This window comes from Acinonyx jubatus, chromosome B1 (genome assembly GCF_027475565.1).
Source record: "Acinonyx jubatus isolate Ajub_Pintada_27869175 chromosome B1, VMU_Ajub_asm_v1.0, whole genome shotgun sequence".
Taxonomy (NCBI): Eukaryota; Metazoa; Chordata; class Mammalia; order Carnivora; family Felidae; genus Acinonyx; species Acinonyx jubatus.
In genome coordinates this window covers 102,101,580-102,113,887 of record NC_069382.1, presented here as the reverse complement: position 1 = coordinate 102,113,887, position 12,308 = coordinate 102,101,580, and the positions used below count along the sequence as shown (strand labels likewise).

The window sequence follows — 12,308 nt, the reverse complement described above, 5'->3', positions numbered from 1 at the left end:
AGTTTTTTTTTCCATTTTTAATATATCCATTCTTAGGATTTATAGGCATAGAGAGTAAAGACCATATTTTAAAATGAAATACACGTGTCTTTCAAAGAAAAATAAATTTGTTTTCAACATGAAGGACATCTTCTGCAATAGCTCTATGTCCAAAATATATTCTTCAAAACAAAGCACACAAATTACAAAAGAGTATAGATTTTCTAATCTTATACTGGGAGGAAAAAGACAAATTAATATTCTTTAAGGAAATAAAAATATTTGAACGTTTTATGTACAAATTCAGATACTTGTAATAAAAATCTTCCAGTATGTAAACTCTGGTTTAGTTTTCTGTGAAAATGGATACTATAATAATATGTGAACATTGTCAAGCTCCTCGTTCAAATATCTCCTTTAAGTAGATGACATAAGATCCTAAATATATTTAGTTTACCTTGCAATATTCCTGATGATAATAATAATATTGATAATAATAATAATAATAATAATAATAATAATGTTTATTGAGCACTTACTATGTGTTAGGAGCTACATAAAGTAATTTTCATGAATATTTTTATGTAACTCTCACAATGACCTTATGAAGAGACAAATATTATTTTCTGCCTTCCTAGTGAGGAAATTGAAGCACAGATGAGTTTAATGACTTGTTCAAAGTTATTTCTAGTGTGTGGAGAGCTGGGAATTGAACAGTCTTTGCAGCTTGGCTCTATAGACCATGCTCAATATTCTTGGAATATTGGGCTAACATATTAAGTCCCTTTTATTATGTGCAAATCAATTCATTATTTTTATTAATGACATTACATATCAGGCATTAAAATAATACCTAATGCAAGAAATTTAAAAAAGAAACTATTAGTACTTATCTTTATATTAGTGCATATGCTTATTCTTATGGTTATATAAGTATAGTTAAACTTGTAGTACTTATTATGAGAAATACAGTAGTTATTGTATTTATACATATATTAATACATTAGTGCTATCTACTATACATAAACTAAATCACAGTTTAAATACTGGGAAATTTTTTAACTTATTATTACCTAAAATGTAGCAAAAACCTTAAATATTTAATACAATACACATATATATACTATACCATATGCTAATATACTATACTAAAGAAACTTTCAATCATATAAATAATAATCACTATAAAGTACAATTAAATAAAATATTAAAAACCTCATTGTTTTGTGCTCATCTAAGGAAAATTCAGTATTATTTATGTGGAAAGTATGAAATACATTAAATAAAGTGCTGGTGACATCTTTAAAAATAAAAGTAAGATTTGGGGGTATTAAATTGTTTAATGTCCTTGCATATCTTCAAGTTGGCAAATATATTAATATTTATGTTAATATTAAATTCTGCTGAGTGAAAGATACACATTTCATCTTTAGAGCAAAAATGGACCTCTTCAGGGTAAGTTAAAAAAAAAACAACACCATTAGTCCAGTGTCTGGCATAGTTTGAATAAATGCTAAAATACATAAATATTAAAGAGTTGTATTAGGCAGGTTTCTCCAGAAAAACAGAACAAGTAGGATATATATGGATATATACATAAGAGAAGATTTATTATAGGAATTGGTTCACATGTTTATGGAGGCCGAGAAGTCCCATGATCTGCAGTCTGCAACATGAAGAGACAGGAAAACTGGTGATATAATTCAGTCCGGTTCCGAAGGCCTGAGAAGTAGGGGAGCTGATGGTGTAAGTCCCAAAGTTGTAAGGTCCCAAAACCTGGAGCTCTGATATCTGAGGGCAGGAGAAGACAGATATCGCAGCTTAAGAAGAGAGAGTGAGAATTTGCCCATCCTTCATCTTTTTGTTCTATTCAGGCCCTCTACTGATTGGAAAATGTCCACCTGCACTGGCGAGGGCAGGTCTCTTTACTTAATCTAATTCAAATGGTAACCTTTTTCAGAAACACTCTCAGGGACTCACCCAGAAATAGTTCTACCAGCCATGTGGGCATCTCTTAGTCTAGTCAAGTTGACACAAAAACAGACAAACAAACAAACAAAACCCCCAAATATTGACACATAGAATTAACCATCTCCAGACTGTTTCCAAGTAAAAAGGTCCATTTAGACCTAGTTCATATCAATAAGTAATAAAAGGGATTCATCATCTAACAAATTTATTATCTGTATTAATTTATAAATAGTTTTAATGGCGCTGAATTAGTTCTTATAATAAGTTTTTGCTCCTATGCAACTTTTGGTCTATAATGTTTTGCTTTGTTTTATTTTTTACATTTTAATCTGATTATCAGCCATTTCTTCATAGTTCAAGAAGTCAATGATAGACTAATTCAATCCATGTCAAGTAATCATGGTTTATAAATTAGTAGTTTTGGAGTTAATGAAATGATATTGGAGTGCTTAGCCTAGATAACTAGAAAGACATGTTCAAGAGCTGCATTGACCATTATAATAGCTATTAGCTCCATGTGGCCATTTAAATTTAAAATGATTACAATGAAATACAATTAAAAATTCAGTTACTCATTTGCACTAGTGGCAACTGAATTGAACAGCACAGGTACAGAACATTTCAATCATCACAAGACATTCTACCAGACAGTTTTGTTCTAAAGAAATTGAGCATTTTTTTAAATGAATCAATTATGTTCATAGATAATTTACAAATGTCACTTTTGCTGGCAAATTTCTTATTTTCCATACACTTTTCCAAGCATACCTTTAATAACATGGCTGACCTAAGTTTGAAGTCTTACCTTCCTCTTGCTCAAGCCCTGGAGAAGGCACTCAACACGGGAAAAGCATGCCTAAAGGAAGCAAGTAGGAAAGGAAAAAGCAAGAGGCAGGAAAATGCACAAATTGAACAATCAGCTTTTATGAGATCAAGAAGGTTGTCCATAACATACCATAGATGAATTATTTAGTCTTATAACTTTTGGTGAATAAAAATTTCCTTAAATGAGATATAATAGAACTCTATTATATATAGTAGTCTATATAGTAGAGTACTATATGACTCATCAGTTGGGTGATTAGCCTAACATCAAGTAGTACAAGTAAAAAAAAAAAGAAATTAGAAACAGCTAATTTAAAAGGATATAGGTAAATTCCAAGCTACTCAATAACAGTGTCATCCAAACTGCTGCAGAGAGTAGAATTTTTCTGTGATGCTTCCACACATACAAAGTTGGGGTTCCCAGTCCTTCCTTCCTTTCAGCAGTCAGCCCCCTTCAGTGGGCTCTTGATGTCTAGGTTTCCAAACACAACCACTACGGCTTGTCTAGATACTAATCTCCTACTTTGAACTTTTCCATCTGGGATTTCTTTCTCAGACCTAACCAAAAAAAAAAAAAAAAAAGGAAAAAAAATTCAAGTGGGGTTTCCAAGGCAATGGCATAATATTACCTATTTAAATGTTCCAGAAAAGTTCCTAGGGGTGCCTGGGTGGCTCAGTCAGTTAAATGTCCAACTCTTGATTTTGGCTCAGGTAATGATCAGGTGAGATTGAGCCCTGTTGGGTTCATGCTGACATCATGGAGCCTGCTTGGGATTCTCTCTTTCCCTCTCTCTGCCCCTCCCTGCTCACGCTTTCTCTCTTAAAATAAATAAATGAACATCAAAAAAAAAAAAAAAAGAAAGAAAAAAGTGTTCCAGAAAAGTTCCTATTTCCATTACAAATACATTCATTCGTAGCCTCTTGCTGACCCAATTACGGTATCTCACTGTAATTAGATCTGTTACAGTTACCATCTTTTCTTTTTCAAACTGCATGATAACTTGTCTCTTTTTTAAACACAATGTAATAAATATTAGATTTCAAAAATTCACAAAGACAAGCAAAAAGAAAAAGGTGTTTGCACATAAGCAGAGAAATAATTCACCGCGGTATTTAATCTTTGTCTTTTTAAAACAAACTCTAGCTTTGGGAGGAATACTGCAGGAAATAGAAAAGGAAACAATGTCTCACATGATTCCAAAAGTAGTTGAGGCATTATAAGTAAAATATTTAGCTGTTTAACCAAATTTTTTTTATCACCAAGCAATCCTGAGTTTTATGACTTACTATGATTGTTCATAGTAAGTCATCAATTTATGTAAGATACATCAATTTCATCTAGAGTAGAATTAACAATATTTATAGGAGTATTTCAGGAAGTCTTAAATCATTTTGGTGGCTTTTTTTTGAACTGAGAAGAAAATAAATACTAAAAATTGTAACATCTAATGGTACCTTCTTAGGCTACTGTGTGTAATCACCTGCTGGTTGTCCATTTGACATAAGACATGCACGTGCCATACTGGGCATATTCTAAAGAGCTTTGAGCCTCCTGGAGTTACAATTTCTAGCACATTTTTCTTTACTCGGAGGAGAACCACAGTATTTTCTGGAGGTAAGATTTACTGTGATATTAAGCTTGGGAGTATAATAACATTTCCAGAAAGTCAAGAAGTTACAGACTTGACTCCGAGCTAGAACATATTCAATATTTTTACTGAAATGGAGGAATGGATGAGATAATAAAATGACTGCTGATTGTCTATAGTATATTTATATGAAGAATTAAGGAACTTCCTTGGAGACATCAAATTAAAGGAAAGAGGAATTTAGATATGACAAATTTATCTCTGAAACAAAACCTTCATTATTGGAGTTGAGTTTCAATTTTGAGTACTGTCATGCTGGTCTGGCTCCAATTTGATTCCTGTAGGAAATAAGAGATCTGTTCTCTTCACCTCCAGTTTGCTCTTTTTTTTTTTTTTTTTAGTAATGAAAGTTTTATAAGGTAATTTGGTGCTAGATTAAGGTATTTTGTTGCTCTTTCAATTGAGGCCCATAGGGTCAGTGTTGCACATGGTCATAGGAGCAGACAGATTGACATTTACATGTAGATAATCATCCAATTCTTTGTTTTTTTAATGCTAAGTGATTCCCCTTCAATAAAATCAGACAGCATTCAAAGCCCTTACCCTGAAGATTAGGGATACAATGGGAAGCACAACGGACACAGTCTCTTCCATGAGAACAGTAACAGTTTCATGAAGGAGGCAGATCTCAAAAATAAGCACAACACTAATCATATAATTACAAGAGTGTGAGAACTTACAACAGGAGGATCTAATCTGTTGGGAGTCAGGCAGGGAAAGCCTCTTCCAGTAAGATTTAAGTTGACATCTGCAGGATGGGTCAAGTTAATCAGGTAAATGGAGGGTAGAGAAAGCATTGCAAGCACAAAAAAGACCATGTGCAAAGACCGTGGGGGCAAGGATGAATCTACTGTGTTTGAGGAACAGAAAAGCTAGTGTGGCTGTTGCAAATAGGTTGAAGAAAACAAAGAACGATGAAGCTATAGAAATAGGCAAGGACCAAATCATAGAGGGCTTTGTCAACTGTGATAAGGGTTTTAATTTCATCATAAGAGTAATGGGAAGTCATAAAAGGGTTTTAAGGAGGGAGTGACATGATTAGAATTTCCTTATTGTTGGTGAATGGATTACAAAGTGGCCAGAATGGATGTGGGGAGCTTATTGCAATAACCAAAACCAAGAGACATTTGCAACTTTAGACTAGCAGGGTAGTTCTCAAAGTGTTGTCTGCGGACCCCTAGGGCACCCAGAGATCCTTTCACGGGGCCTACAAGGTTAAAAATTATTTTAATAATAACACTAAGGTATTATTTATTTGCGCTTTAAATTGTTTTGACATTTGCACTGATGGTACAAAGCAATAATGGGTAAACTGAAAATCTAGCTCCAGTGAAGGCTTAGAGTCACCGAATTTTTCATCTCAACATAGTTTCAATGAAAAACTGCAAGTTTCATTTAAAAATTTCCTTGAAGAAGTAGAAATGTTTACAAATTTTATTAAATCTCAATCTTTGATGAAGTAGAAATATTTACTAATTTTATTAAATCTCCACACAACTTTTTATAATTTTTTTTAATGTTTGTTTATTTTTGAGAGAGAGCATGAGCAGGAAAAGGGCAGAAAGAGAGGGAGACACAGAATCCAAAACAGGCTCCAGGCTCTGAACTGTCAGCACAGAGCCCCACCTGGGGCTCAAACTCAGGAACCATGAGATCATGACATGAGCTGCAGTTAGACGCTTAACCGACTGAGCCACCCAGGCATTCCTCAACATGACCTTTTAATACTGTGTGATAAAATGGTAAACAATATTGCTGAAGAGGCTCAAAGTTATTGCCAGCTTTCCATAGTAAATGTTGTTATTTCTCTTTGTAATAGCAGAGATCAGGTGCTCAATGTAGCAGAGGGCTAAAGAGAGACAACATATGAGAGTAGACACTCTAAAAGAGAAGACAAGAGATAAATATAGGAGCATATAAGAGATAAATATAAGACCATAGGTAAATATATCCATGTGCATTTTTGTGTCATTCTGCAAAGCTATTCAATCTCCCAGTTCTGCCTGTTTTGTAATCATAAATAGGTTCTCAGAATGAACCTGGAAAGCCATTGTTTGGTGGGTACTAAATTATGGCTACAGTGGGTTCAAGGTGAATCAGGAGAATGGATTGTGTGCATCTCTTCCCAACTCCGCATTTGGTGATGTAGCTTGAAATCAAACATGACAGTCATATTTATATCACATTAATTAGTGAACTCTACAAATTGGACCTCCTTTTTTTGTTTGTTTTTGAAACCTGGAGAGCCAATTGTTAAACATTTAGCAACACACCTCTGGTCTTAGCCAGGTCTCTGAATTCCTTCTCCCTCTCACGTTCCCCCCAAGGCAAATCTTTGGTTATCTCCATTTACTTAATAATCTTTGTTTTTTTAAAAAAAAAAATTGAGACAATAGTTGACATTGTTAAAATGTAACTATCTGGCATATAATACATACTCAATAAATATTTGTTGAATGTTGAATGTTAATTGAATACAATGTGGGTCCAAAAAAGGCTAAGAATATATATCTTAATTGCTATTGATATAATTTATGATCTGTTCTCCCATAGCACATATTTTGAATATAGCACTTACATCATATTAGAGTTATTTGTTTACATATAAATGCCAAAAATCTAGCCATTGAGACAAGGAATAGAATTCCTGAGCTCTCTTAATTCCAATTTACTTTCAAGAAAATGTATTCAGAGAAGGAACTAAAATCTTACTTAATTTCTTTTCTCAGTGATAATATATTACTTTAAATAATTCTAAGGTTGACATACATTAAGGGAAAAAATAGGGACTTGAGCATTTTCAGAGAGCCTCTATTCAATCATGCTTTATGATGCTCTGTAAAGCCATCCTTCTCTAGTCAATAGAAACAAACAAAAAATGAACTCACTAATAATCAATTCTCAGTCATTCAAGGATTAATGATACAGTTTGTAGAGTCATTTGTTATCTCCATCTTTGCTTTTCTTTATTCTTTTTTTGGCTTCCTGCCACTGTATCTTTGCATTATTCATGAGAAACCGCACTAGTGCCTGGCTGGGGAAATAAAGGGCTCTGAAATGCAAATCTTTCTTTTACTATTTTTTAGCAGTTCTCCAAAAAGTGTTCTTGCAGGAGGAGCAGGTCAGGACAATTAACTTAAATGAGGTTTGTTAATATTTATAGGTTTCAAATATCCATTTAACATACAGGTAGATCTACTTAACTTTATACTAAAGTGGGGCTAGAAACACTGCCTAAAGTTGTTTAAAATCTCTAAGAATCTTATATTTTGTCCATTCCTACAAAGAATGAAAAAAATTTAAAAATTAGATAATAGTCTCTGCTCCTCCAAAAAAGCCTTCAAGTTCCACAATTTAAAAATGTATCTCTACAGCAGGTACTTTGTCATGATGAGTGCATTTGAGTATGTTCCTTGGAAGATAAACACTGGAAGATAAACAAAATGTCGGGCTTCAGTTATAGCAGAGCCTTCCAAAAGAAATAAAGTGACTAGTTAATCCTTAGAGTACTGGAATTTGTTGGACGGTTAGCCAAACGAATATTTAGGAGATTGCCTATGTGTTTCTGTATACATGTGCTCAAATCTTCACTCTCTGGTCTGAAGAAAGAGCAGAACGAAGAAAAATACGGAATACAAAGTACTGACCTCAATACAGAAGGAGTTAAGGGTTGTAAAAATTACGTGTGTGTGTGTGTGTGTGTGTGTGTGTTTGTGTGTGGTGGCAGGTGTGTTCAACATCACTGTCCCCGTTGACACTTGGGGCTAAGCAGCCAGAATCTCTAAGAGATTTTTCCTGATTCTCTCTGTGATGAAAACTTCTGGCCTAAGTGATGTTTCAGGCAGTCTTACTCCAAAGAATTTTTTTTTAATTGATGGTGATGCCATCTGTCTAGTTTGAAGATTAAACTAGGCTTCCCTACAACTCACTTGGTCTTTTTGCCTTGCTGCTGTGTGTGAGTGTGTATGAGTGTGTGTGTGTGTGCGTGTGTGTGTGTTTTCAGCAGTTTCTCAGGATATTGGAAAACACCCAGGCACATACACATAAATGTCCGTTACATTTACCGTGTAGCATCTCAGAGCGCAAAACCATATTGTTCTGGGCACAGAAGAGAAATCTAACCCCCTATGCCCCGTCACAAACCAGGTCTTGATAATCAGACTTTAAGTGAATCAACATCAACTGTATCTCTCAATCGCTTGTGTCTGTAGCAGCCACATTGCTGGTTGCATTGAAACCAGGCAAAGAGCCCCTGTGTTTGCATTGGTTGGCAGTGTGTAGAAAAATAGGAGTTGAAAGAACAAACCTAGACACTGTAGGTGCAGTTATCAAGAGACTTATAAATGCTGTGTAGTTCCCAGAAAAACTGTTTCCTGCCCTAGCCAGGTCAACCACTGGAGTGATGTCTGGTTTCTCTTCCTGTGTCAATAAATGGTGAAGGTCAGCCCCCTACTGTGGAGTAGGGGTCAGGAGAAGAGAAGAAAATGAATCTTTTATACTGATAATAGTTGTGGGAATTTTAACTTCATTTTTAAATCTATGCTTTTTCAAATAGTTAATTCAAGGCACATGTTAGTGACAAATTTCAGGCAAGTACAATTTTTAATTCTTTTGGGTCCTTAGAAATTGTTATCCTTTGTTCCTGAAATTTCCCTTGAGGCTTTAGCATATTTCTGTTCTTTTTGTGTGCTCTTTAGTTTCTTAACGCTAGTTCTAGAGTTTGATTTTGTGATTCAGACAGATTCACACTAAATCAATAGAGATATGCATTTTGAAAACTTTCCTGTGAGCTGCTATTTTACCATGTTATTTTTTCTGCATCAACCAACATCCTCTAATAGAGAATTATTTCCCTTAATTTCATGACACAAAAGTGTCTCAGAACATTTTTCAGAAAAATGCATGTATTACAGATTAAAAACTGACATGAGGCTGAAACATCCTTTGTGAAAATCAAAAGGAGGGACACGTAAGTACAGTTTTTAGACCAAAGACCCTGAATTCAGAATCCAGAATCATGTAAATGGCTGGAATTATATGATCATACATAGGTAAAAAGGACAACAAAAAAATTATGAATTGCAGTAATTTTGTTTGCCTCCCAATAGTGCCATGATAAGACTAAACCACACCCTTAAATGCAACAAATCGGAAATAGTTCCGCTCAATCAACAAATACGTTTCATTATCTATTATGTTAATTAAAGTGATAAAATACTTTTATTCTTATTTATTAGGATGAAGGATTTAAGCTTCATCTTCTTCAAAATGGTAATTTTGTAATTACATTGATTTTATTAAAGATATTTAATAATCATACTAATTGCTTATAAATGTTAATGACAGAATATGATTCCTAAATATTTAGTTTGAATACTATTTCATATCAATACATACAAATCAGCAATTGCATGACCACTACTACTAAAGCTTTCTGGATAAGAAAACAATTTGCCATGTAGAATTGCATTAAAATTTTTTTTAATGTTTATTTATTTTTATCAGAGAGAGAGAGAGACAGAGACAGAGCATGAGTGGAGGAGGGGCAGAGAGAGAGGGAGACAGAATTCGAAGCAGGCTCCAGGCTCTGAGCTGTCAGCACAGAGCTGGACGCTGGGCTTGAATTCAAGAACCGCAAGATCATGACCTGAGTAGGATGCTTAACCAATTGAGCCACTCAGGTGCCCCATAGAATTGCATTTTAATAACTATTATCATAACTGGGTGTGTAGTTAATACTAAGAAGACTTGATGCGTTTTATCTGTCTTTCCCAGCGAGCACCTTTAAGTAAGGACCACCTCTTTTGTCTCATTCCAGCTGACCCATAGGTCACGCAACCCACGTTCCAGCTCCACAGCCGGTAATCCCAGGACTTGGCACATGTTCCCATCCCCTTCCAGTTGCATTTGTTTGTTACCCCTTGGATCAGACTTTCATGGTCAGCCTTGCTCCAGGCTGTGGTTCTGTTAGGCATACTTGGTTTTCTCAGCTATGACTCCTTGCGCTTCTTAAGAATGGTTTGCACTCTCCATTTTCTTTCTGGATGTTGGCTCCTTCTTGTTGAATTCCTAACCTAGTTTTAACATGTCCGGCTCTAGTTCCTAGGCTTTGTGGTGTCTGGCCAGTGCCCCAGTTGAGCCCATTCAAGTAACAATACAGTTACATTATAACTTATTTAGATTGATAGTAGTTGTGGTATATACATTTTTATACATAAATGAGAAACCACTTTTCTGACATATTTGTTCCAAACCTATATTAATTTCTTCTGCTAAAATGCTCCATTTCCTTATCAGGAAATGCCAATAAAAGTTACTTGAAGTATGAATTTAGTTTTTTTCTGTATTTGACCTATCCAAAGAATTTGACATTTGTAACTATTTGTGATTAAATGATGAATGATAATGTATGTAAAAGCATTTAAAATAGTATTAAGTGTTCCAAAGGTGCATGTGGGTGTATTATCATTATGCATACCTAATAGTCTCAACATAAACCAGTGTTTTGGCTTATTACTAAATCTATAGTTGAGTCAGATTTCTATAGGAAGTAGCTTCTCCAGTATATGGAAATTTGTATGTTACTATCTCATTTAGGAAATTATTTTATGAATGCTCTACAAAAAATTGTATCAAAATGAATTATAAGAATAAATGTCACTTTCAAATATGCCTACCATTTTCAGTTTTACCAGTGTGTTGAAAATACCTGATTAAATACTGAAAATCTGGGTGAGGATATTTGTACTTTTAGAATCACTTTCCCCATACTTCATATGAAAACAGTTTCTTTTCAAATAATACTGTTTCTTGGTGAGAACAAAAGGTTAGCCAACTAATGCAGTCACATGACAATTATCTTGAAGAAAAACATGGAATTTACTTAGCAGAGGAACCTGAATTTTTCTACATTTTAAAAGATAAGAAAGTTAGGTAAATGCTGGTCAATGTGTGATTCATATTATTCCATGGGGAGAAAAGTGAATGCTCTTCAAAATATGGGTGAACTGATCTCACTAAACATTTTGAAAATTATATAACTTTCTGCCTTCTTAGGATATAAGGATCATGTCCCTGTCCAGAAATTTAATTTATAACCCATGCAGGAATGTATTCATTACATTTAGTCTTTGTTTTAAATAGTATACTCTAAAATGAAAATACTTCCCACTGGAAAAAAAATGTTCATAACTATGTATTTTCTAAACATAAGTGGACAAATATGCTGAAATCAAAGTCACATCACAAAAACGAACCCAAAATAATTTGCTGGAGGAAAGTTCATGTATACTCAGAACCCATGGAACTCCAGCTCTTGCTAAAGACTTTGTAAATAAATCTTGTACAGCATAGTGGACTGGGGGTTAGAGGCTATTTAGTATAAATAAGCAAAAACAGAGCTTGTATTTGACATACCCTATTACAGAAGACTTTCCCCCAAGGTTTTCAAGTATTGGAATTCATAATAGAAAGCCAGATATATCTTTGGAAGTTTAATGGATCTCATCAATTATATGACATTTTAAAACACGTATATTCGGACCATGAGCTATGGACTATTTGAAAAAATCCTTATGATGATTGTTCTGGGGATATGCCTGAAATTTTAATTTCCAAACTTGGGATGTCATTGAGCTTTATTATAGGAAAAGATAACTCTGGAATCCGTGCCAAGCAGAACATAAGGTTTTTCATTTATAACTCTCAGTTTCTTATAACAACCAATAAGGTAGGCATTGTACCCACAATTTGTAGATGAAGACTCTGCGATTCACGCTGTAAGAACTAGCTTCGTGGGCAGTTCTCAAACTCACTCACTCATTCATTCATTCATTCATTTATCTTAGGCAAATAAACTAATGCTCCATTCATTGAGAAAGATAT

The 12,308-nt window shown here is 34.3% G+C and overlaps 1 long non-coding RNA gene across 1 annotated transcript in view; it reads left to right on the top strand.

Moving 5' to 3' along the window:
- LOC113600502 (uncharacterized) overlaps positions 1–12,308 on the top strand; it is a 41,807-nt gene that overhangs the window by 959 nt on the left and 28,540 nt on the right. The window lies entirely within an intron of this gene.